Raw genomic sequence first — 26,473 nt, forward strand, 5'->3', positions numbered from 1 at the left:
TGAGAATTTTCAGAAATTACGAGTTAAACAACTTATTAGTGACATACGCTACATATTTCGTAGTAAAGCTATGGTCGCAGGTTCGAATCCTGCCTCGGGCATGGATATGTGTGATGTCCTTAGGTTAGTTAGGTTTAATTAGTTCTAAGTTCTAGGCGACTAATGACTTCAGCAGTTAAGTCGCATAGTGCTCAGAGCCATTTTTTTTTTGTAGTAAAAGTACACTTAGTTTCCCGTTTTAACAGGAAGGGAAGTATTTTTCATTTATCGTTAGTTTCTGCTGTATTCCAGTTATTCACGTGATTTTCTTAGTGTGTACCAGGTCGGAGAAAACAGCGTTCCAAATAGCTTCAGAAAATTTGTAAATTTTATAACAGGTTTTGCCTTGATGTACTAGATATGTCTTTCTAGGTGTTAATCGTATAATTTTTAAGGAATCCTATAATAGTAAAAGCATAATAATTTAATTTGCATCGTGAAGCTTACTTTCAAAAAATGGTTCAAATGGCTCTGAGCACTATGGGGCTTAACAGCTGTGGTCATCAGTCCCCTAGAACTTAGAACTACTTAAACCTAACTAACCTAAGGACATCACACACATCCATGCCCAAGGCAGGATTCGAACCTGCGACCGTAGCAGTCGCACGTTTCCTGACTGCGCGCCTAGAACCGCGAGACCACCGCGGCCGGCGAAACTTACTTTAATGTGATTTATTACTGGCACTTTTCTGTAAAACATTGCACCAGGCACAATGCAGCGCAACTGTTAACGTGGTTATCAGGCAACGGGTTTCTCAGTTTTTTTTCTTTTATTGTGATTTAATGCCCCTGCCCCATATGGGCAGGGGATGGCTGTCAGCAGCACAATCCGCCGCTCTTCAGCCGAGTGACATGACAACTAAAACAAGAATAAAATAATACATACATAAGGAGGTAAAAAAGGGGAACATAAAACAGAGTAAGGGGAGAAAATGGAGGTAGAAATACACTGACATGTAGACGCTCATTGGGGACATTTAAAAAAGTCACCAGAAAGTTAAAAAACACAGTTGGCGATTCGTAAAACACAGAGAAGACACTGGATGCGTATGCACAGGTTAAAAGTTGGCCACAGTATTAAAACCACTCCGAAACAACACACTTAAAACCCACTTGGAGCACACACGACGAAAAATAAAACTACCAGGCGGGACCTGCCGAGGGAAAGGTCAGAGAGGATGGAAAAGGAGGGGAGAGCATGGGGCAGCTGGGGAAGCGGCGGGATGAAGAGAGGAGGGGCAACCGTGGGTTCATGAAGAGGCAGGAGACACATGGGGCAGGAGAGGAAAAGGGAAGACAGGGCAGGAGGGAGCGCAGAGACACTGAAAGAAGGCACAAGAGATGGACGGGGAGTAGGAGGGGAAATCCGCTCAGAAGAAGGGAGGGGGAGGAGAGGGAGCCCTGAGGAGGAGGCAGGAAGAGGGGGTTAGAGTTGGAAGGAGGGGTAGATGTCAGGGCGACGCTCATCATCCGGGAGTGGTAGACGGTGGAAGGTGTGTTGGGAAAGGGGATGGAGGGTGTGGAGATGGAGAGAGGGAGGGACACAACGGTAAAGACGCGGCAACTGGTTGGGAGTGGAGAGGAAGGGAGACACCAGGGGGTGAGGGGGATCAAGGCGGCGGACAATATATGGTGTGCGGATGTGTTCAAGGAAAAGGAGAAGGTGGGGGAAGGGGATGAGGTCATAGAGGATGCGCGTGGGGGACGGAAGGCGGATGCGGAAGGCGAGGCGGAGTGCCGCTTTCTTAAGCAGAAGTTGTCATTTCTAATGTCACGCAGCTCGAAGCTGCTGCGAAGCGGTCTGCTTGCAGAGCTACCGAAACTTTTGTAACAGAGATACCAAAGATATCTCGAATACTCAGCTCTCCTGTAAATATTATCTCGTGCATAGAAAGTGGAAGATCTGTCACCTCACGTCTGCCTGACTGTCAGTGGTATTCTATATACGAGTGGTGTCTGTTCTTTTGGACCGCGAAAGATATAGGAGGGTGTTGTGCACATAGTTCCGCGTAGCCAGCGCGTACACAACTTTCCCACTAGAGCGCGCCCTGCTAAGCACAACAGCGCACGCGCAGCGCTCGTCCGTCTCCGTACTACGAGATGGCGCTCCCATAGAGACAGATCAAATTCAGCTTCCGCCGATCCGCGTATTAATATGTAACGCAGCCACTGAGATTGCTGCTTACGTAGAATCTTTTCTCCTCACAGATCACGCTCGCGCAGTGATACATGAACGCCCAAGGTATTATAACGAGTGTACAGACCTTCGATTAGTCAGTCTGCATTCCTCTGTACCAGTCTGTACGAGTTCTACATTTGTCTGTACCAGTCTATAGTCAAGTTTCAGTCTGCACCTAATAAGATTACCATATTCCTGTACATAGCCATGAAGATAAATGTATAGACACTTTTGTCAAGCGTCAGAGATATATGTGACAATAAGATTAACGTACCAATACCAATTGAACTTCAGATTGTCAAATAGCATCCTGAACCAAGTTAAGTAATTTTTATGCTTGTTATTATTTTAATAAATGTGTGTGAATATTAATCAAGTCCTGTTTAAAATTGTTCACCGTCAATCTGCTACTCTAAGTGTGCAAGTGGCATTTCTATCGTCTGACCTAACGGCAGAAGATAAACACGCCACGATAAGCCCACGAGACATATTGCTGACACTCGCCTACTTCGTTAGAGCGACAATTCAAATTAATCTGACGGTGTGTGTACCGAAGGTCTTACAGTACGCACACCACAGAGGGAAAGAATCAGTCCTGGCATGTAACGTCGAGAGTTGAAAACCAGTGAACCACGATGCTCCGCTGCACTAGTGCGGTTGTCTTAACCCTTTGACTGCTGCGGACGTGTTAACTCGTCATGCCTCGCCATTCCCCTGGCGCGCCTGACGTGTAGGCGCTCTGAGTCACATCTACCTGAGCACTACGGACGTGTACACATGCAGAGCTGTCTTTCCGCCCTGCACTTCTTGTAGCTGTTCAGTGGTCTGACTGTGTAGTTCGAGAGTGAATATATCTTTGTTGCTGGGTTCGCTCTTTGCAGAATTCGACTTAGATTCCTGTATTTTCGTCAGTTTTCTTGTTTCTACGTCAGAAATGTCACGTCGCCATGGTTGCACAGATAAAGAAAGCCTGGATATTCTCACTAAGAGCGACAGTGCTTGTGAATTATCGGACGTTGCTAACAGTGATGAGTCTTCAACAGAATCTCGAAGCTGTAGTCCTCAGCCCTTTACATCAGAAGGGAGAGCAAGAATTACAGTCAGCAGTTCCTCTGAATCCGAGGAATCAGAAAATGACAGTGAAACGGTTTAGAAAAGAGCGCACTTAAGTGACACATTTGACTGGAAAGAAACTGATTTCCAGCTGTAAAGCATTACTTTGATGACCTGAGTTGAGGCCAGAAATGAAAATTAGATACTAACCCAAGCATTCTTTCATTTTTTGTGATATTTATGTCTCAAGAACTGTTGCAATTTATTGCAGACGAAACAAACTCTTTTTTACGTTTACACCAGAGAAAATATTACAGAATCTGAATTTGAGGAAATGTATTGTTTTGTTGCTGTTTGCCTTCTAATAGCGCAAGTTATGAAGTTAAAATTAAGTCTTTATTGGTCCTGAGGTACACTTTTGAACACACCAGTTTTCAGCGAAATTATGTCCCGAGACCGTTTTTGTCTAATTCTGTGAATGTCCCTTTTCAGCGATAGCTCTGCGAGTACTTGAGGCGACAGTCTATTTAAAATTAGGACGATTGTTGACAAAGTTCGTAAGACGCTTCGTAATTCATTTCGCCCACATCACAAGCTTTTTATAGACGAAAGTCTCTTGCTGTTCAGAGAACGATTATCTTTTAAGTAATTTATTCCAACCAAACGAAGTAGTTTTGGAATAAAGACATTCAGACTACTTGTGACTGTCAGAGTTGGTATATTTTAGATTTTATTGTATATACAAGCGCAACAATAGAAATTGTGTTCCACAATTTGGGCAAAAGTGGCGACGAAGTGGCAACTCTTATGGAACCATGTTTTGGGACAGGGTCATATTCTTTCTATATGTCGATAACTGGTAGTCCAGCCGAGACCTGTTCCTCTGGCTTCACAACCATGGAACAGCCGCATGTGGCACTGTTCGTAAGAACAGGCGCTACATGCCAAAACTGCAGAAGAAATTATAACGAGGAGAAACCGAATCGAGGTCTACTGACAAGGTCCTTGCTATCAAGTGGTGCAATAAGAGAGAGTTGTACATGTTGACCACAAGTCACACAACACAAATGGTTGAAACAGAGAAGACTGACAGAAATACTGGCGAAAAAATAAAGAAACCGCAATGTATTGTAGAGTGCAATTCGACTATGGGTGCAGTTGACCGTTGTTACATGTTACTGAGCTCAGTGGGATCAGTGCGAAAGACTGTGAAATGATATAAAAAATATTTTTTTCGTATTGGGGATTTGTGCATTCTAAATGTTTATGCCCTCCACCGGTCAAAAATGGCACTCGCAGAGTTTCACCTTTGTCTCGTAAGGGGGACTGCAGAAAAATATGCTACAGAACGAAGAAAACCTGGTAGGGGAAGGCGCTACGATGACGAGAATCCTCTGCGATTCACAGGGAGACATTTTCCGGCTGTTATCCTGAGTAAACATTAGCAGGAAAGTACGCTAATGCGCAGATGCGTGGTTTGCGCGAAACAGAAAGTGCACCGGGAAACTAGATACCAATGCAAGACTTGCGACGTTCCATTATGTGTTGCACCCTGCTTTGAGACTTATCATACAAAGAAGCATTACTAATCATTGGGAAATAAATCTGAGAAAATTTATTGACGCTTCTGAATGAATTACTAAAATAAGGCAAAAATGTAAAAAAAAGTATAAATGTATTTTTAACTTCGCCAGTGTCGGTCCAAAGCCCGGATCGAAAGGAAGGATGGGAAATAGATGCAACGGGTGTAAAATTATTCAAACGATGCCTGACTTCTTCTTATGTAGCAGTTTACTGGCAAATGAAAGGACTTGGTGACTGAGATATGTGTACTGTGGCGAATGTAATTACACCTAGTACATTGCGCCAGTATAACAAAACCCATACATTAATCTGCGTACGATACATTTAAATTATTAACACGTATCATGGACACTTATATTCTTTTATCCTTAGCAGTACAAATATATATCACACTCTATCTACTTGTACAAAACATGTTTTCCATAACTGATTTAAACGCCTTTGATCAACGAGAAACAGCATGCCAAAGTTAAAACTGTTTTTTCAGAGCGATTTTTCTCGCTACTTTGCCTTTGTTTTTAGCCAATACTGAAAATTAGACTCATTGTTCTGGGGAGGGGGAGGGGGCTTAAAATTTTTTGTTCGAATGAGACAGGCTTTGAAGCATTAATAGAAAACGGTATTTGAAAAAGAAGTATCGAATACACCCTGCTTTCATCTTTCCAAAACAAATCAACATCTTTTCGACTTATTTGTAGATTATTGAAAAATAGTTGGGGAATAAAAATTTTTGTTACTTATCGTTGTGCAGTTAGTCTATTGTACTCTAAATTTCATTTTCATCATGCGTTCACGCTACTAGACGTGCTAAACTGAAGTTTACATTGTTTTCGCACCCAACTTTCATTCCAGTTGTACAGCTTGGTATGTTTTATGGAGCATAGTTTTTTAGAAAAATCGGAACGAAAATACCGCATTTTTGACGTTTTTGCTAAATCCTCAATTTTGTGCTTAAATCATTCAGTACTGAAAAGTGCTATGTAAATGAAACATTATATTTAAGAACCTTGTGTTGTTAGGTTACTACATGCCAAGTTTCACGTTCGTCATAGCATTAGTTCAGGAGATGCATGAAGCCAAACTTCGACACTTTTTCGGGTGCCTAATTTTTTGGCCGATTGACCTACAATTATCTGGCTCAATACGGCTCTTACAATTCTTTTCATTATTATTCCTACGAAACCGCATAAAGTTGTACAAGATGGCCAAATTTTATTTCTTTACAAAAACTATTGTCCAAGATACGAGGGCTATCCACAAAGTACATTACGTTTTGGAATTAAAAATAAATAAAGTATTGGAAATTTTTTTTATTATATGGAGATGAAAGCCACACTTAAATACTACTTTTCTACATATTTGCCATTTAAATTAAGGCATTTATCGTAGCGATGGACGAGGTTGGAAATCCCTTCGTCGTAAAATTCGCCCACCTGCGCCTTAAACCACGTGGTTACCTCTTCTTGAAGCTGTGCGTCGTCATCAAAACGCTGCATAGCCAACCACATCTTCATTGCTGGGAATAAGTGGAAGTCGCTCGGTGCCAGGTCGGGACTGTACGGCGGATGAGGAAACAACACCCACTTAAAGGATTCTAGAACTTCACGAGTGGCATTTGCCGTATGGGCCCTGGCGTTTTCGTGAATCAACAAGATCTTTGAACCCAACTTTCCCCTGCGCTTGTTTTGTATCGCTCTTCTGTGGTTGTGCAGAGTTTGGCAATATCTTTGAGAGTTTATTGTAGTGCCTCTTTCCAGGAAATCCACAAAAGTCGCACCTTTTCTGTCTCAAAAGAGGTAACCACGTGGTTGAAGGCGCAGGCGGCCGAATTTTACGACGAAGGAATTTCCAAGCTCGTCCATCGCTACAATAAGTGCCTTAATTTAAATGGCAACTGTGTAGAAAAGTAGCATTTAAGTGTGGCTTTCATCTGTATATAAAAAAAAAGTTTCCAATACTTTATTTATTTTTAATTCCAAAACGTAATGTACTTTGTAGATAGCCCTCGTATTACAGCTCAAAGTCGCCAAAAATTCACTCTGGCTCTGGGCGAGTCGTATTCAGGCGAGAAATATTCAGCACAGGGCGGGTTGAGCAGCGCGGGCCGATCCGGTCTCGGGGGCAGCTCCGAGAGACAGGCACGCAGCGCAGGTCGTCGGATTACGCCGCAGGCCGCGGCGCCTCATCGCGCCAAGCAGGTGGCGCGCCTTCAGCAGTCAAAGGGTTAATCGTCTCGGCCATTCGGACCGCTTGCAGTGCACCTCAGACTCCCAACCTGCTGCTTGTCGCACCGCATACGACCCCCGCTCATCAACCCCCTATTCGCAGATGTCTAATTCCCGTAGGAGTTCGGACATAGGTCGTGCATCCGCAATGAAACTTTTTCATCAGACAGCCGTCGCGCCCGTACATTTAATGTATATGAATAGTGTCTGTTCTGTCGGACATAATCTCAGGTATCGTCTCCTGCAGTTTGTCCCGTTTTAGCGAAATAAAGCTGCACAAATATTCAGTTAGACCTTGATAAGATTTCAAACTGGTGCAGAGTACGGAAATTGCCTTTAAATGTTCAGAAATGTAACATCGCGCTCTTCACAAATCGAAAAAACGTATTATCTCATGACTTCAATATCAATGAGTCACAAATGGAATAAATCAACTCATAAATGAAATGAAATGGAAACTTCACTACGAAAGTGCAGTCATCCTACAGAAAATAGTGCTTAAAAAACATTTGTGTGACACGTCCCAGAATATCGATCAAGTTTATAGGCTCACAAGAAATAGGGGTAACAGCGAGTTTTAGCCGGCCGCGGTGGACGAGCGGTTCTAGGCGCTTCAGTCTGGACACGCGCGACTACTACGGTCGCAGGTTCGAATCCTGCCTCGGGCATGGATGTGTGTGATGTCTTTAGGTTAGTTAGGTTTAAGTAGTTCTAAGTTCTAGGGGACTGATGACCTAAGATGTTAAGTCCCATAGTGCTCAGAGCCATTCGAACCATTTTTTAACAGTGAGTTTTAAACTTTTTCAAACAAGACCAGCACCAACAGTCACTCGTTCGTTTGACCCATAGGAGAGTTCAGGGAATGCTGAAAAACCTGAACTGCCAGACACTTGAAGGCAGACAAAAACTAACGCGTGAAGCCTAATTACAAAGTTTCAAAATGTCTCTGAGCACTATGGGACTTAACAGCTGTGGTCATCAGTCCCCTAGAACTTCGAACTACTTAAACCTAACTAACCTAATGACATAACACACATCCATGCCCGAGGCAGGATTCGAACCTGCGACCATAGCAGTCGCGCGGTTCCGGACTGCGCGCCTAGAACCGCGAGACCACCGCGGCCGGCAAAGTTTCAAATGTTCGTGAATTCCTAAGGGACCAAACTACTGAGGTCATCGGTCCCGAGACTTACACAGTACTGAAACTAACTTATGCAAAGAACAACACACACACCAACGTCCAAGTGAGGACTCGAGCCTCCGGCGGGAGGGGCCGCGCAATTCGTGACATGGCGCTTCTAAAAGCACGGCCACTCCGCGCGGCACAAGTTTTCTGATCCACCATTGAGTGGGACATCTATGTTACAATCCCCTTGGCACGGCTGCCGTAGGGATCAGAAAGACAATTTTAGAATTATCACAGACACTGTGAACTTAGTTCAGTATTTGGAATAGAAGAAAATAATAAATTATTACATTTTCATGAATTTTCACGTAAATGTTAGTCCATATGTAGCACTCTATTGTTGTCATCGAGAAAGTGGACTACAATAAATAAAGAAGTAAATCAGTCTCTGAATTCGCTTAATGTTTTCCTTTCTTCTCTGGATTACAAGCGCCACTTCTTAGATTTCGGGACTTCTTGGAGCCCCCCTTCGTAGCACTGGGTGAATACTGCTTAAGGTGACGAGTAATCTTCATTACCTGCTGCGGACGTCGAATTTCGGTGCTGTTTATTAACACATATGCTGGGCTACCTACTGCCTATTTTGCAGTTCGCGGCTGTCGCTGTATCCTAATTGTTTTACATTGTTCAGCATGACATTTTCGTAGCTTCGTCGGTGGATGTCATACGCTTTTATGCAAGGCTTCAGTCTCGTTATTTGATTTATTCTTTCCTGGATTTAGTTCATGAGCTGCTTCTTGTAGCAAGTTTATGGCGTACGTCCGTTGTATGGTAAATTATGGTTGTTGCTTCTGTCATTATATGCTTCCTCTCAACTATATAGACTGCCTGTCTTCAAGTACATTAGCACATGTTTCGGTATTCCTTTCCTCGTTGAGGCCGGCCGGTGTGACCGAGCGCTTCTAGGCGCTACAGTCTGGAACCGCGCCACTGCTACAGTCGTAGGTTCGAATCCTGCCTCGGGCATGGATGTGTGCGATGTCCTTAGGTTAGTTAGGTTTAAGTAGTTCTAAGTTCTAGGGGACTGATGACCTCAGCAGTTAAGTCCCAAAGTGCTCAGAACCATCTTTTTCCCTCGTTGTCTGGTTGTCTGCTGATTTCCTTGTTGAGCATTGAATTTATTGAAATGAACCTTTATGCGTGCACATTACTTTAAAGTAGTCCAAGGATCTGCATTATTCTTGGCTTTCCATTGTAAATGAGGCGTCTGAAACTTTGAAACATCACGCTAGATGTTATGAGCCTTTTTAAATCTATTTTAATGTTCCTCAGGGCACTGCATCCGATTAATAACCTGTTCCTCGACGGATTTTCGCCCTGAATTTTCAGCTCGGTGTGACAATGGAGAAGATTTTGTGGAATTTACGTCTAATAGATTCTGAAATGTACTTTTATGGGTGTACAGCTCTTAATCCTGCGCCGGCATAACTGACACCAACGTCACTGATTTCTCAGATCGGGTGTATGTAGCCGTAACTTCCAAACGTGTTTCATCACACATTAACATGACCTATAACACATTCACTAGGAAATCGTACCTCAAAAGTTACATATAGCTATCATTCATACGAGTTTTTTTCGGTACAGTGAAACTTCAAGGTCCAAGACAATTGGCGGTTGATTAGAGAAACGAAAAGCGACCTTCAACACACATTTCCCAACCGCATATTCCACGTTCAAATTCAATGAAGTCTGCTTACTACAACTAAGACCAAAGGATGACTCCGTGAACTGATAGCTCAACGAGATCCGCGTGCAAGTTTGTTGGCGACCCCTGCAGCGACTTAACTTCATTTACCACTAGACCAGCAACGGAACCAGGAGCGGAAAAATGCTAGTGGAAACAACACGTCTTGCAGAAACAGCCGCATCTTACAGAACTGGCGGTCTGTGCAGATGACTGAACATTGGATTCTCGGGGCAGACACTTTTATTGCCAGCTTAGGTGAACGACTCGGACAAAATCATTGCAGCTGCTGGCTGGCGATCGGGTTTTATGTCGATCACTGTACCTGTCCGGCACTTTGCACTCGTTGAAGTCCTATATCGATAACTTATGCTCTGTTTTGTTGCCGTAGCTTTCACGCAGCTTTTTTCTTTCAGAGTGATATAGCCTTTCTTAGTGTATACAGAAAAATCAGATTCTAAGTATAAAGATGTATGAGAGACTGGCCTTTTCTTGCATGATATTTAGAAGGCACGTTCTACATTCTCTATAGCTCAGGAAAGAGGGCAAGGGAAAACTCTGTTATGCGGCTGCTGTTAAAATATTCCAATTATATCGATGAGAAGCTGTCTATAGAACTCAGAAGCAGCATTCCGCATGAGGAAATATGTATATTGCTTTTAAGAAGTCTGAATTATAATCCTTACCTTTGATTTCCATATCAACATACACCAACTGTTAGGTAGACCTGAAACTAGATTTATCATTACGGAGACTTTTTTTAAACTGAAATATACTGACGGAAAAAAAAATTCGCAACACCAAAAAATAAATAATGTGGAGTAGCAAAATTTTGGGAATACATTTGTCTAGGTAACATATTTAAGTGATTAACATTTGCAAGATCACAGGTAAGCGCGAGATAAGCCATTGCAAATATGAAATGCTGGTACAGTAATAACCAGTGTAACTGCCAGAATGTTGAATTCAAACATGGAAACGTGCATGTATTGTGTTGCAGAAATACCCGTTGTTAGTTTGTGGAATGGACTTCCACGACTGTTGCACTTGATACAGATGAAAGCCACACTTAAATGCTACTTTTCTACACAGTTGCCATTTAAATTAAGGCACTTATTGTAGCGATGGACGAGCTTGGAAATTCCTTCGTCGTAAAATTCGGCCGCCTGCGCCTTCAACCACGTGGTTACCTCTTTTGAGACAGAAAAGGTGTGACTTTTGTGGATTTCCTGGAAAGAGGCACTACAATAAACTCTCAAAGATATTGCCAAACTCTGCACAACCTCAGAAGAGCAATACAAAACAAGCGCAGGGGAAAGTTGGGCTCAAAGATCTTGTTGATTCACGAATACACCAGGGCCCATACGACAAATGCCACTCGTGAAGTTCTAGAATCTCTTAAGTGGGAGTTGTTTCCTCATCGCTACGATAAATGCCTTAATTTAAATGGCAAATATGTAGAAAAGTAGTATTTAAGTGTGGCTTTCATCTGCATATAATAAAAAAAATTTCCAATACTTTATTTATTTTTAATTCCAAAACGTAATGTACTTTGTAGATAGCCCTCGTATCTTGGGCAATAGTTTTTGTAAAGAAATAAAATTTGGCCATCTTGTACAACTTTATGCGGTTTCGTAGGATTAATAATGAAAAGAATTGTATGAGCCGTATTGAGCCAGAAAATTGTAGGTCAAACGGCCAAAAAATTAGGCACCCGAAAAAATGTTGAAGTTTGGCTTCATGCATCTCCTGAGCTAATGCTATGACGAACGTGAAACTTGGCATGTAGTAACCTAACAACACAAGGTTCTTAAATATAATGTTTCATTTCCATAGCACTTTTCAGTACTGAATGATTTAAGCACAAAATTGACGATTTAGCAAAAACGTCAAAAATGCGGTATTTTCGTTCCGATTTTTCTAAAAAACTATGCTCCATAAAACATACCAAGCTGTACAACTGGAATGAAAGTTGGGCGCGAAAACAATGTAAACTTCAGTTTAGCATGTCTAGTAGCGTGAACGCATGATGAAAATGAAATTTAGAGTACAATAGACTAACTGCACAACGATAAATAACAAAAATGTTTATTCCCCAACTATTTTTCAATAATCTACAAATAAGTCGAAAAGATGTTGATTTGTTTTGGAAAGATGAAAGCAGGGTGTATTCGATACTTCTTTTTCAAATACCGTTTTCTATTAATGCTTCAAAGCCCGTCTCATTCGAACAAAAAATTTTAAGCCCCCTCCCCCTCCCCAGAACAATGAGTCTAATTTTCAGTATTGGCAAAAAACAAAGGCAAAGTAGCAAGAAAAATCGCTCTGAAAAAAGAGTTTTAACTTTGGCATGTTGTTTCTCGTTGATCAAAGGCGTTTAAATCAGTTATGGAAAACATGTTTTGTACAAGTAGATCGAGTGTGATATATATTTGTACTGCTAAGGATAAAAGAATATAAGTGTCCATGATACGTGTTAATAATTTAAATGTATCGTACGCAGATTAATGTATGGGTTTTGTTATATTGGCGCAATGTACTAGGCGTAATTACATTCGCCACAGTACAGATATCTCAGTCACCAAGTCCTTTCATTTGCCAGTAAACTGCTACATAAGAAGAAGTCAGGCATCGTTTGAATAATTTTACACCTGTTGCATCTATTTCCCATCCTTGCTTTCGATCCGGGCTTTGGATCGACACTGGCGAAGTTAAAAATACATTTATACTTTTTTTACATTTTTGCCTTTTTTTAGTAATTCATTCAGAAGCGTCAATAAATTTTCTCAGATTTATTTCCCAATGATTAGTAATGCTTCTTTGTATGATAAGTCTCAAAGCAGGGTGCAACACATAATGGAACGTCGCAAGTCTTGCATTGGTATCTAGTTTCCCGGTGCACTTTCTGTTTCGCGCAAACCACGCATCTGCGCATTAGCGTACTTTCCTGCTAATGTTTACTCAGGATAACAGCCGGAAAATGTCTCCCTGTGAATCGCAGAGGATTCTCGTCATCGTAGCGCCTTCCCCTACCAGGTTTTCTTCGTTCTGTAGCATATTTTTCTGCAGTCCCCCTTACGAGACAAAGGTGAAACTCTGCGAGTGCCATTTTTGACCGGTGGAGGGCATAAACATTTAGAATGCACAAATCCCCAATATGAAAAAAATATTTTTTATATCATTTCACAGTCTTACGCACTGATCCCACTGAGCTCAGTAACATGTAACAACGGTCAACTGCACCCATAGTCGAATTGCACTCTACAATACATTGCGGTTTCTTTATTTTTTCGCCAGTATTTCTGTCAGTCTTCTCTGTTTCAACCATTTGTGTTGTGTGACTTGTGGTCAACATGTACAACTCTCTCTTATTGCACCACTTGATAGCAAGGACATTGTCAGTAGACCTCGATTCGGTTTCTCCTCGTTATAATTTCTTCTGCAGTTTTGGCATGTAGCGCCTGTTCTTACGAACAGTGCCACATGCGGCTGTTCCATGGTTGTGAAGCCAGAGGAACAGGTCTCGGCTGGACTACCAGTTATCGACATATAGAAAGAATATGACCCTGTCCCAAACAAGGTTCCATAAGAGTTGCCACTTCGTCGCCACTTTTGCCCAAATTGTGGAACACAATTTCTAATGTTGCGCTTGTATATACAATAAAATCTAAAATATACCAACTCTGACAGTCACAAGTAGTCTGAATGTCTTTATTCCAAAACTACTTCGTTTGGTTGGAATAAATTACTTAAAAGATAATCGTTCTCTGAACAGCAAGAGACTTTCGTCTATAAAAAGCTTGTGATGTGGGCGAAATGAATTACGAAGCGTCTTACGAACTTTGTCAACAATCGTCCAAATTTTAAATAGACTGTCGCCTCAAGTACTCGCAGAGCTATCACTGAAATGGGACATTCTCAGAATTAGATAAAAACGGTCTCGGGACATAATTTCGCTGAAAACTGGTGTGTTCAAAAGTGTACCTCAGGACCAATAAAGACTTAATTTTAACTTCATAACTTGCGCTATTAGAAGGCAAACAGCAACAAAACAATACATTTCCTCAAATCCAGATTCTGTAATATTTTCTCTGGTGTAAACGTAAAAAAGAATTTGTTTCGTCTGCAATAAATTGCAACAGTTCTTGAGACATAAATAACACAAAAAATGAAAGAATGCTTGGGTTAGTATCTAATTGACATTTTTGGCCTCAACTCAGGTCATCAAAGTAATGCTTTACAGCTGGAAATCAGTTTCTTTCCAGTCAAATGCGTCACTTAAGTGCGCTCTTTTCTAAATCGTTTCACTGTCACTTTCTGATTCCTCGGATTCAGAGGAACTGCTGACTGTAATTCTTGCTCTCCCTCCTGATGTAAAGGGCTGAGGACTACAGCTTCGAGATTCTGTTGAAGACTCATCACTGTTAGCAACGTCCGATAATTCACAAGCACTGTCGCTCTTAGTGAGAATATCCAGGCTTTCTTTATCTGTGCAACCATGGCGACGTGACATTTCTGACGTAGAAACAAGAAAACTGACAAAAATACAGGAATCTAAGTCGAATTCTGCAAAGGGCGAACCCAGCAACAAAGATATATTCACTCTCGAACTACACAGTCAGACCTCTGAACAGCTACAAGAAGAGCAGGGCGGAAAGACAGCTCTGCATGTGTACACGTCCGTAGTGCACAGGTAGATGTGACTCAGAGCGCCTACACGTCAGGCGCGCCAGGGGAATGGCGAGGCATGACGAGTTAACACGTCCGCAGCAGTCAAAGGGTTACGACAACCGCACTAGTGCAGCGGAGCATTCTGGTTCGCTGGTTTTCAACTCTCGACGTTACATGCCAGGACTGATTCTTTCCCTCTGTGGTGTGCGTACTGTAAGACCTTCGGTACACACACCGTCAGATTATTTGACTTGTCGCTCTAACGAAGTAGGCGAGTGTCAGCAATATGTCTCGTGGTCTTATCATGGCGTGTTTATCTTCTGCCGTTAGGTCAGACGATAGAAATGCCACTTGCACACTTAGAGTAGCAGATTGACGGTGAACAACTTTAAACAGAACTTGATTAATTTTCATACACATTTATTAAAATAATAACAAGCATAAAAATTACTTAACTTGGTTCTGGATGCTATTTGACAATCTGAAGTTCAATTGGTATTGGTACGTTAATCTTATTGTCACATATATCTCTGATGCTTGACAAAAGTGTCTATACATTTATCTTCATGGCTATGTACAGGAATATGGTAATCTTATTAGGTGCAGACTGAAACTTGACTATAGACTGGTACAGACAAATGTAGAACTCGTACAGACTGGTACAGACGAATGCAGACTGACTAATCGAAGGTCTGTACACTCGTTATAATACCTTGGGCGTTCATGTATCACTGCGCGAGTGTGATCTGTGAGGAGAAAATATTCTACGTAAGCAGCAATCTCAGTGGCTGCGTTACATATTAATACGCGGATCGGCGGAAGCTGAATTTGATCTGTCTCTATGGGAGCGCCATCTCGTAGTGCGGAGACGGACGAGCGCTGCGCCTGCGCTGTTGTGCTTAGCGGGGCGCGCTCTAGTGGGAAAGTTGTGTACGCGCTGGCTACGCGGAACTATGTGCACAACACCCTCCTATATCTTTCGTGGTCCAAAAGAACAGATACCACTCGTATATAGAATACCACTGACAGTCAGGCAGACGTGAGGTGATAGATCTTCCTCTTTCTATGCACGAGATAATATTTACAGGAGAGTTAAGTATTCGAGATATCTTTGGTATCTCTGTTACAAAAGTTTCGGTAGCTCTGCAAGCAGACCGCTTCGCAGCAGCTTCGAGCTGCGTGACATTAGAAATGACAACTTCTGCTTGAGAAAGCGGCACTCCGCCTCGCCTTCCGCATCCGCCTTCCGTCCTCATGCGCATCCTCTATGACCTTATCCCCTTCCCCCACCTTCTCCTTTTCCTTGAACACATCCGCACACTATATATTGTCCGCCGCATTGATCCCCTTCACCCCCTGGTGTCTCCCTTCCTCTCCACTCCCAACCAGTTGCCGCGCCTTTACCGTTGTGTCCCTCCCTCTCTCCATCTCCACACCCTCCATCTCCTTTCCCAACACACCTTCCACCGTCTACCACTCCCGGATGACGAGCTTCGCCCTGACATCTACCCTTCCTACAAACTCTAACCCCCTCTACCTGCCTCCTCCTCAGGGCTCCCTCTCCTCCCCCTCCCTCCTACTGAGCGGATTTCCCCTCCTACTCCCCGTCCATCTCTTGTGCCTTCTTTCAGTGTCTCTGCGCTCCCTCCTGCCCTGTCTTCCCTTTTCCTCTCCTGCCCCATGTGTCTCCTGCCTCTTCATGAACCCACGGTTGCCCCTCCTCTCTTGATCCCGCCGCTTCCCCAGCTGCCCCATGCTCTCCCCTCCTTTTCCATCCTCTCTGACCTTTCCCTCGGCAGGCCCCGCCTGGTAGTTTTATTCTTCGTCGTGTGTGCTCCAAGTGGGTTTTAAGTGTGTTGTTTCGGAGTGGTTTTAATACTGTGGCCAACTTTTAACCTGTGCATACGCATCCAGTGTCTTCTCTGTGTTTTGCGAATCGCCAACTGTGTTTTTTAACTTTCTGGTGACTTTTTTAACTGTCCCCAATGAACGTCTACATGTCAGTGTATTTTTACCTCCATTTTCTCCCCTTACTCTGTTTTATGTTCCCCTTTTTTACCTCCTTATGTATGTATTATTTTATTCTTGTTTTAGTTGTCATGTCACTCGGCTGAAGAGCGGCGGATTGTGCTGCTGACAGCCCTCCCCTGCCCATATGGAACAGGGGCATAAAATCACAATAAAGGAAAAAAAAAACTGAGAAACCGGTTGCCTGATAACCACGTTAACAATTGCGCTGCATTGTGCCTGGTGCAATGTTTTACAGAAAAGTGCCGGTAATAAATCGCATTAAAGTAAGCTCCGCCGTCCGCGGTGGTCTCGCGGTTCTAGGCGAGCAGTCAGGAGACGTGCGACTGCTACGGTCGCAGGTTCGAATCCTGCCTTGGGCATGGATGTGTGTGATGTCCTTAGGTTAGTTAGGTTTAAGTAGTTCTAAGTTCTAGGGGACTGATGACCACAGCTGTTAAGTCCCATAGTGCTCAGAGCCATTTGAACCATTTTTTGAAAGTAAGCTTCACGATGCAAATTAAATTTTTATGCTTTTACTATTATAGGATTCCTTAAAAAATATACGATTAACACCTAGAAAGACATATTTAGTACAGCAAGGCAAAACCTGTTATACAATTTACAAATTTTCTGAAGATATTTGGAACGCTGTTTTCTCCGACCTGGTACACACTAACAAAATCACGTGAAAAACTGGAATACAGCGGAAGTTAACGATAAATGAAAAATACTTCCCTTCCTGTCAAAACGGGAAACTAAGTGTACTTTTACTACAAAAAAAATGGCTCTGAGCACTATGCGACTTAACTACTGAGGTCATTAGTCGCCTAGAACTTAGAACTAATTAAACGTAACTAACCTAAGGACATCACACTTATCCATGCCCGAGGCAGGATTCGAACCTGCGACCATAGCTTTACTACGAAATATGTAGCGTATGTCACTAATTAGTTCTTTAACTCGTAATTTCTGAAATTTTCATAAAGACACATTTGTTTAGGTAGATAACTGTGGCATGTAAGTAAATAACGGGTCAAGCGCCAACCGTGAAAATTTGAGTTACAGGTGAAATTCCGCTGTAACGCTAATAACATGATACAAGCGCCAGAACAGCGAGAAACAGTACTTACAGCTGTCAGAAGATGGCACTTGCGTCTAACACCAACATCGATGTTCAAATAACTGTTCTCTGTTATTGTCTTGGCGCGTACTTGAATGAATTGTTGACAACTGAAGTAGCTGTGTGGTTTCTTTGCAACAATAGGACACTGCTGAAATAATTATTACAGATTCGTAATACACAACTCTGAAAAATGGAAAGTAAAGCTGCACCGAGACGTACGAAGAAAGGTGAAGGTAGTGTTCAAAGTGAAAGGAAGAAATTACACAACGAAGGAAAGGAATATGCTAGAAAAGACAGCACTGTGGTTCCAACTAAAGAATCTCCCAAGGACCTGGTAGGCTTTGATTGCCGTTTTAATTTGTGTAGGAAGGCTTGGAATCTACATATGTTATGTTATAGTATTTTATTGCGCTTAATTTGTTATCCAAACGAATTTCGTATGGACAAAAATCATAGCTCCGATTATGATGTTATAGTTAAATACTTGAATAAAATCATTCACTTACCAGCAAATACTTTGACATGTTGATTTAAACATATTATCTATACTGCTTCACTCTTTCAGATTTCCTGTAACTGTCAGTTTAAATGCACACACAAAAGTACTCTATTTGATCAAAAGCATCCGAACACGCCCAAAGACATACGTTTCTCAAATTAGGTGCATTGTGCTGCCACCTACTGCCAGGTACTACATATCAGCGACCTCAGTAGTCATTAGACACCGTGAGAGAGCAGAATGGGACGCTCCGCGAAACTCATGGACTTTGAACGTGGTCAGGTGATACGGTATCGCTTGTGTCGTACGTCTGTACACCAGATTTCCACACTCCTAAACATCACTAGGTCCATCGTTTCCGATGTGATAGTGAAGTGGAAACGTGAAGGCACATATACAACACAAAATCGTACAGGCCGACCTCGTCTGTTGATTGACAGAGCCCGCCGACAGTTCAAGAGCGTCGTAATGTGTTATAGGCAGACATAATTCCAGAACATCACACAGGAATTCTAAACGTCGTCAGGATCCACTACAAGTAAGTTAGGTGGGAGGTGAGAGAACTTGGATTTCATGGTCGGAAAGCTGCTCATAAGCCACACATCACACCAACGACCCCTCGCTTGGTATAAGAAGCGTAAACATTGGACGATTTAACAGTGGAAAAACGTTGTGTGGAGCGACGAATCACGGTACACAATGTGGCGATCCGATGGCAACGTGTGCGTATGGCGAATGCCCGGTGAACGTCATCTGCCAGCGTGTGTAGTGCCAACAGTAAAATTTTGAAGCGGCTGTATTATGGTGTGGTCGTGTTTTTCAAGGAAGGGGCTTGCACCTCTTGTTGTTTTGCGTGGCACTATCACACCACAGGCCTACATTGATGTCTTAAGCTTTTTCTTGCTTTCGACTGATGAAGAGCAGTTCGGGGATGGCGACTGCATCTTTTACGACGATCGAGCATCTGTTTATATTGCACGGCCTGTGCGCGGAGTGGTTATACGACAATGACATCCCTGTAAAGGACTGGCCTGCGCAGAGTCCTGACCTGAATCCTACAGAGCACCTTTGGGATGTTTTAGAAGGCCGACTTCGTGCCAAGCCTCAGCGACCGACATCGATACCTTCCTGAGTGCAGCACTCCGTGAAGAATGGGCTGCCATTCCCCAAGAAACCTTCCAGCACGTTACTGAACGAATGCCTGCGAGAGCGGAAGCTGTCATCACGGCCGAGGAGGGGGGGGGGGGGGACGAACACTATATTTAATTCCAGCATTAATGACGGAGGACGCCACGAAGTTTTAAGTCATTTTCAGCTAGGTGTCATGATACTTTTGATTGTTGTTGTTGTTGTGGTCCTTAGTCCAGAGACTGGTTTGATGCAGTTCTCCATGCTTCACTATCCTGTGCAAACTTCTTCATCTCACAGCACCTACTGCGACCTACATCCCTCTGTACCTCCTTAGTGTATTCATCTCTTGGTCTCCCTCTACGATTTTTACGCTCCACTTTGCCCTCCAATACTAAATTGGTGATACCTTGATGCCTCAGAACAGGTCATAGCAATCGATCCCTTATTCTATTCAAGTTGTGCCACACATTTCTCTTCTCCCCAATTCTATTCAGTACCTCCTCATTAGTTATGTGATCTACCCATCTAATATTCAGCATTCTTCTGTAGCACCACATTTCGAAAGCTTCTATTCTCTTCTTGTCTAAACTATTTATCGTCAATGTTTCAATTCCATACATGGCAACACTCCATACAAATACTTTCAGAAACTACTTCCTGACACTTAAATGTACACCCGATGTTAACAAATTCCTCTTCTGCAGAAACGCTTTCCTTGCCATTGTCAGTCCACATTTTATATCCTCTCTATTTCGACCATCATCAGTTATTTTGCTCCCCAAATAGCAAAACAAATCTACTGCTGTAAGTGTCTCATTTCCTAATTTAAATCTCTCGCCTCACGCGATTTAATTCGACTACATTCCATTATCCTCGTTTTGCTATTGTTGATGTTCATCCTCTATCCTCTTTTCAAGACACTGACCATTCCATTCAACTTACCTTCCAAGTCATTTGCTGTCTCTGACAGAATTACAGTGTCATCGGCAAACATAAAATTTTTTATTATTTCTCCATGGATTTCAATTCCTACTCCAAATTTTCCTTTTGTTTCCTTTACTGCTTGCTCAATATACACATTGAACAACATCGGGCGTAGGCTACAACCCTGTCACACTCCCTTCCCAACCACTGCTTCCCTTTCATGCCCCTTGTCTCTTATAACTTCCATCTGGATTCTGCACAAATTGTAAATAGCCTTTCGCTACCTTTACTTGACCTGGTGCCACCTTCAGAATTTGAAACAGAGTACTCCTGTCAACATTGTCAAAAGCTTCCACTAGGTCTGCAAATGCTAGAAACGTAGGTTTACCTTTCCTTAATCTATCATCTAAGATAAGTCGTAGGGTCAGTATTGCCTCACACGTTCAATAATTTCTACGGAATACAAACTGATCTTCCTCAAGGTCGGCCTCTACCAGTTTTTCCACTCGACTGTAAAGAATTCGTGTTATTATTTTGCAGCCGTGACTTATTAAACTGATAGTTATGTAATTTTCACATCTTTCGACACCTGCTTTCTTTGGGATTGGAATTATTATATTCTTCTTGAAGTCTGAGGATATTTCGCCTGTCTGATACATCTTGCTCACCAGATGGTAGAGTTTTGTCAGGCCTGGCTCTCCCAAGGCTATCAGTAGTTCTAATGGAAAGTTGTCTACTCCCGGAGCCTTGTTTCGACTTAGGTCTTTCAGTCCTCTGTCAAACTCTTCACGCAGTATCATATCTCCCATTTCATCTTCATCTACATCCTCTTCCACTTCCATAATATTGTCCTCAAGTACATCGCCCTTGTTTTGACCCTCTATATACTCCTTCCACTTCTCTGCTTTCCCTTCTTTGGTTAAAATGGTTCAAATGGCTCTGAGCACTATGGGACTTAACATCTTAGGTCATCAGTCCCCTAGAACTTAGAACTACTTAAACCTAACTAACCTAAAGACATCACACACATCCATGCCCGAGGCAGGATTCGAACCTGCGACCGTAGCAGTCCCACGGTTCCGGACTGCAGCGCTAGAACTGCACGACCACCGCGGCCGGCTTCTTTGGTTAGAACTGTGTTTCCATCTGAGCTCTTGATATTCATACAAGTCGTTCTCTTTTCTCCAAATGACTCTTTAATTTTCCTGTAGGTAGTATCTATCTTACCCGTAGTGATATATGCCTCTACATCCTTACCCCTGCTTAGCTATTTTGCACTTCCTGTCGATCTCATTTTTGAGACGTTTGTATTCCATTTGCCTGCTTCATTTACAGCGTTTTTATATTTTCTCCTTTCTTCAATTAAATTCAATATTTCTTCTGTTACCCAAAGATTTCTACTAGCCCTCGTCTTTTTACCTACTTAATCCCCTGCTGGCTTCAGTATTTCATCTCTCATAGCTACCCATTCTTCTACTACTGTTTTTCTTTCCCCTGTTCTTGTCAATCATTCCCTACTGCTCTCTCTGAAACTCTGTACAACCTCTGGTTCTTTCAGTTTATCTAGGTCCCATCTTCTTTAATTCCCATGTTTTTGCAATTTCTCAGCTTTAAACTATAGTTCATAGCTGCTGGCTGGCGATCGGGTTTTATGTCGATCACTGTACCTGTCCGGCACTCTGCACTCGTTGAAGTCCTATATCGATAACTTATCCTCTGTTTTATTGCTGTAGCTTTCACGCAGCTTTTTTCTTTCAGAGTGATATAGGCTTTCTTAGTGTATACAGAAAAATCAGATTCTAAGTATAAGGATGTATGAGAGACTGGCCTTTTCTTGCATGATATTTTGAAGGCACGTTCTACATTCCCTATAGCTCTGGAAAGAGGGCAAGGGAAAACTCTGTTATGCGGCTGCTGTTAAAATATTCCAATTATATCGATGAGAAGCTGTCTATAGAACTCAGAAACAGCATTCCGCATGAGGAAATATGTATATTGCTTTTAAGAAGTCTGAATTATAATCCTTACCTTTGATTTCCATATCAACATACACCAACTGTTAGGCAGACCTGAAACTAGATTTATCATTATGGAGACTTTTTTTAAACTGAAATATACTGACGGAAAGGAAAATTCGCAACACCAAAAAATAAATAATGTAGAGTAGGAAAATTTTGGGAATACATTTGTCTAGGTAACATATTTAAGTGATTAACATTTGCAAGATCACAGGTAAGTGCGAGATAAGCCATTGTAAATATGAAATGCTGGTACAGTAATAACCAGTGTAACTGCCAGAATGTTGAATTCAAACATGGAAACGTGCATGTATTGTGTTGCAGAAATACCCGTTGTTAGTTTGTGGAATGGACTTCCACGACTGTTGCACTTGATCGCTCAATACAGGGACAGTCAACGCTGTTTCTGGATGACGCTGAAGTTGTCGTCCGATACGTGCATACGTGCTCGCCTGGAGGCAGATCTGGTGATCATACTGGGCTACAACAGCGAAATGTGGACGAGTGCTATTCTATTGGAAAGCACGCCCTCGAATGCTGTTCATGAATGACAGCACGACACTGACTCACAAATTTGTCGTTAGGGTGCGTGGGATGACTACGAAAGCGCTCCTGCTGTCATACGAAATCGCATTCGAGACCATAACTTCAGGTGCAGGCCCAGAGTGTCTAGGCGGCAGAAGGTTGCTTGCAGGCCCTCAGCTGGCCTCCTTCTAAGCACACAGGGCCATCTCTCGCACCGAGGTCGAAACAGCTCTCTTCAGAAAACACAACAGACTTCCACTATGGCCTCCTATGAACTCTCGCTTGACACCGCTGAAGTCGCAAATGGCATCTGTTTGGGGTTAGTGGAATGGACATCACAGGGCGTCAGACTGGGAACTGTCCCTGAAGTAACCAATTTGTGGTGTCACCGCCAGACACCACACTTGCTAGGTGGTATCCTTTAAATCGGCCGCGGTCCGTTAGTATACGTCGGACCCGCGAGTCGCCACTATCAGTGATTGCAGACCGAGCGCCGTCACACGGCAGGTCTAGTCTAGAGAGACTCCGTAGCACTCACCCCAGTTGTACAGCCGACTTTGCTAGCGATGGTTCACTGTCTACACACGCTCTCATTTGCCGAGACGACAGTTTAGCACTGCCTTCAGCTACTTCATTTGCTACGACCTAGCAAGGCGCCATATTCAGTTACTAACAGATAATATTGTGAATCATGTACCGTCAAGAGCGACGTTCATCATTAATAGATTAAAATTAAGTATGAAACTAATCACGTCCGCTTTCTGAATTCTCATTCCTTGTCATGTTTCAGACCTCACGTCAGTATAGTTCTTACCTCCTCAAGCCAGCCTGCGTGAGTTAAAACGCGTGCATTTCGGCCTCCTCTAGCAACACGGTGTTGGCTCTTCTGCCAACACAACACAATTTTTAACAAATCGTTGTGTCACTGTGGTGCCAACTGCTGTTCGAATTGCTGCTGCTGATGCAGTACGATGCACCACAACCATACGCCGACGGATTGCCCTCTTGTTAGTGCCACATGGCCGTCCGGAGTCCCGGTGTTCTTGGGCTCGTACATTCTTGTGAGCAATCATGTACAATGGCTACATTCCTGCCATGTCTTTCTGCAGTATTGCAGAAGGAACATCCATCTTCTCGTAACCTTATTACACGACCTGGTTCAAACTCAGTGCTGTGTTGATAATAGCGTCCTTGTCGCCTTAAGGGTAATCTTGACTAACGTCAGCTCACCACATCCAACCTCAAAGGTAACTAACGCTCACAACCGTTATATTGTTTATTTAAAGCAAACCTCATTTGCATCCTCATAATGCCGCCTTAGCGCCATTTTTACGCCACTGGCAAGAAATTTGAACATCATCATATTTCAGATGTAGAAACACGCCTGCCTGCCAGCTTTCATTTATGTCGCACAACTCCTTGGTGCTGCGATTTTGTTCCCGACAGTTTACATGGAATTCGACATACGGTATATAAAACTTCGAATAGCTTACCAACAACAGGTCTAATGAAATGTGGGACATATTCTGTCCGTAAGAAACTGTGACAGTTGCTTCCATTGCGCGTTCGTGGCACAAGGAACAATTCGTTCAATAGGGAGAAAATACATTGACACCCACATGTGAAGTTAGAGTCTTTAGATGTTTTATCACTAATTAAATATATGAAACGTTAAAAACATGTGAAAATTATAAATTAGCTGTAAAACAATATTTGAAAACTTTGGTTTTGTATTTACTTGTTAAGCTTCTTTCTGTGCACGTATGGAGCGTGTGTAGTATATGACATCAACAAATGTCTGTGTTATTCAGGTTAGAGTGTTAAGAAGAAATGAACGAATGTATCGTAATCTTTTAATAAAAGGGATAGGATGTAAAAGTCATCCTTTGAATTCACTGAATGGGATATAGCCAATTCCAACATACCCTTTGTGGACAACAGCAGTTACCAGACGGCCTTAAGAAGATAGTGGTCGGTTGGTATCAAAAATTCTGTTGTTGATAATTCTGATACTGGCTTCTAAACATAAATAGAATTCATTCAAGAAACGCGAACAAAATAAAAGAAAAGTTGGAACAGAAATTTTGGAAGTCGAGGTGATTGCGGTTTTCCATGAACAGCTAGAACAGCGCTGCACTTCTTTCAGAGACATCTTTTCCGTCCATAGAGACATTGGGGGGTATTGAGATAGTGGAATTTGAACTACACGCGTTAGAATCGTGTAAACATAAAAAGAAAATGAGCCAGGGCATGGATTAATGCTAGGGACCCTGTAAGTGTTGGAGAGCATGGATCGCTAGAAAGATTATCTACAGAGCACAGCGTTACGGTTGCAACCCCGGTAAGGATAGCAAATAATGAAGTTACACGGTGTAGTATGATGAATGCATGATTAAGTATGTAGGTCATTTGGAGACGTAATGGATGGCAAACACAGAACACAGAACTGTCACCTCTGGCAGTAAAAACACGGCTGAGCACCAAGTCAAAGTGAGCCTCAACGACAGATTTAAATACGTAATTCTAAGCTGCTCCTGTTCATTAATCGGAGTTGCCAGTGAGGGGTGGCCAGCCAGTCTCTTTGTTAATAATGACCATATGTTTACAGCGAGTGAGAGATTTGCAGAATGCTCTGGAAAGGTGTCAGGAGGAGGACAAGGGCAACATGCGCTCTTGCGTTATCTGGCAGAAAGATAGCGTCCTAGGGATCACGAAGTTCTTTCTCCTAGGAAACTCCATAGAAGGATACGTCATTGTGATTCTGTACGTGTAACCGACACTCGTCTCAAAAGATGCGTGTGCCACTGCTACTTCCCCTTGGTGCACTACCGTCGGCGCCCTCTCCCGCCTGGGGCCTCGAGGGAAGCCGCAGAAACAGTCACCGTGCTGACAGTCCGTTATTTTCCAGATAACGGCGCACTGTCCGTGTGAGTATTTGTGTCTTTGCAGAGAAGCCCACATTTCCATACTCAAGATATAGGCTGTTATTGTGCGAGCCTGTACGACCTAACGAACGTTGTGTGTGTTCTCTGTTCTATTCGCTTGGTGTCGGTGGTAGTCCGCATGGAGTAGAATATGGGCCTTCTGAACCCACTGCCGGCCGCGGTGGCCAAGCGGTTATACGCGCTTCAGTCTTGAACCGCGCGACTGCTACGGTCGCAGGTTCGAATCCTGCCTCGGGCATGGATGTGTGTGATGTCCTTAGGTTAGTTAGGCTGAAGTAGTTCTAAGTTCTGGGGGACTGATGACCTCAGATGTTAAGTCCCATAGTGCTCAGAGCCATTTCACCCATTTTTTGAACACACTGATTCCATATCTGCAAGACCGTCGTGGTACCGCGCCCACTGGGATCAGCAAAATCGTTTAACGATAGACTACTGCTTAGACAGGCCACAATATTTCCGCTGAGGGATTCCGACACGTGCTTATAGTCATTCCTCCTTCTAACACGAGGCGAAACACGACCATCTTACAAATAAACAACATTCAAACGCAGTTTCCGGAGTAGACACCTGCTGCAAAATATTTCCTTATACAGTGTGACCATAATCAAAGTTACAGTTTCAAAACGCTGTAGAAAGAAAACCACTGCTCAGAATGATGTCAAATTTGAACAGCA

Source organism: Schistocerca americana, chromosome X (assembly GCF_021461395.2).
Source record: "Schistocerca americana isolate TAMUIC-IGC-003095 chromosome X, iqSchAmer2.1, whole genome shotgun sequence".
NCBI lineage: Eukaryota > Metazoa > Arthropoda > Insecta > Orthoptera > Acrididae > Schistocerca > Schistocerca americana.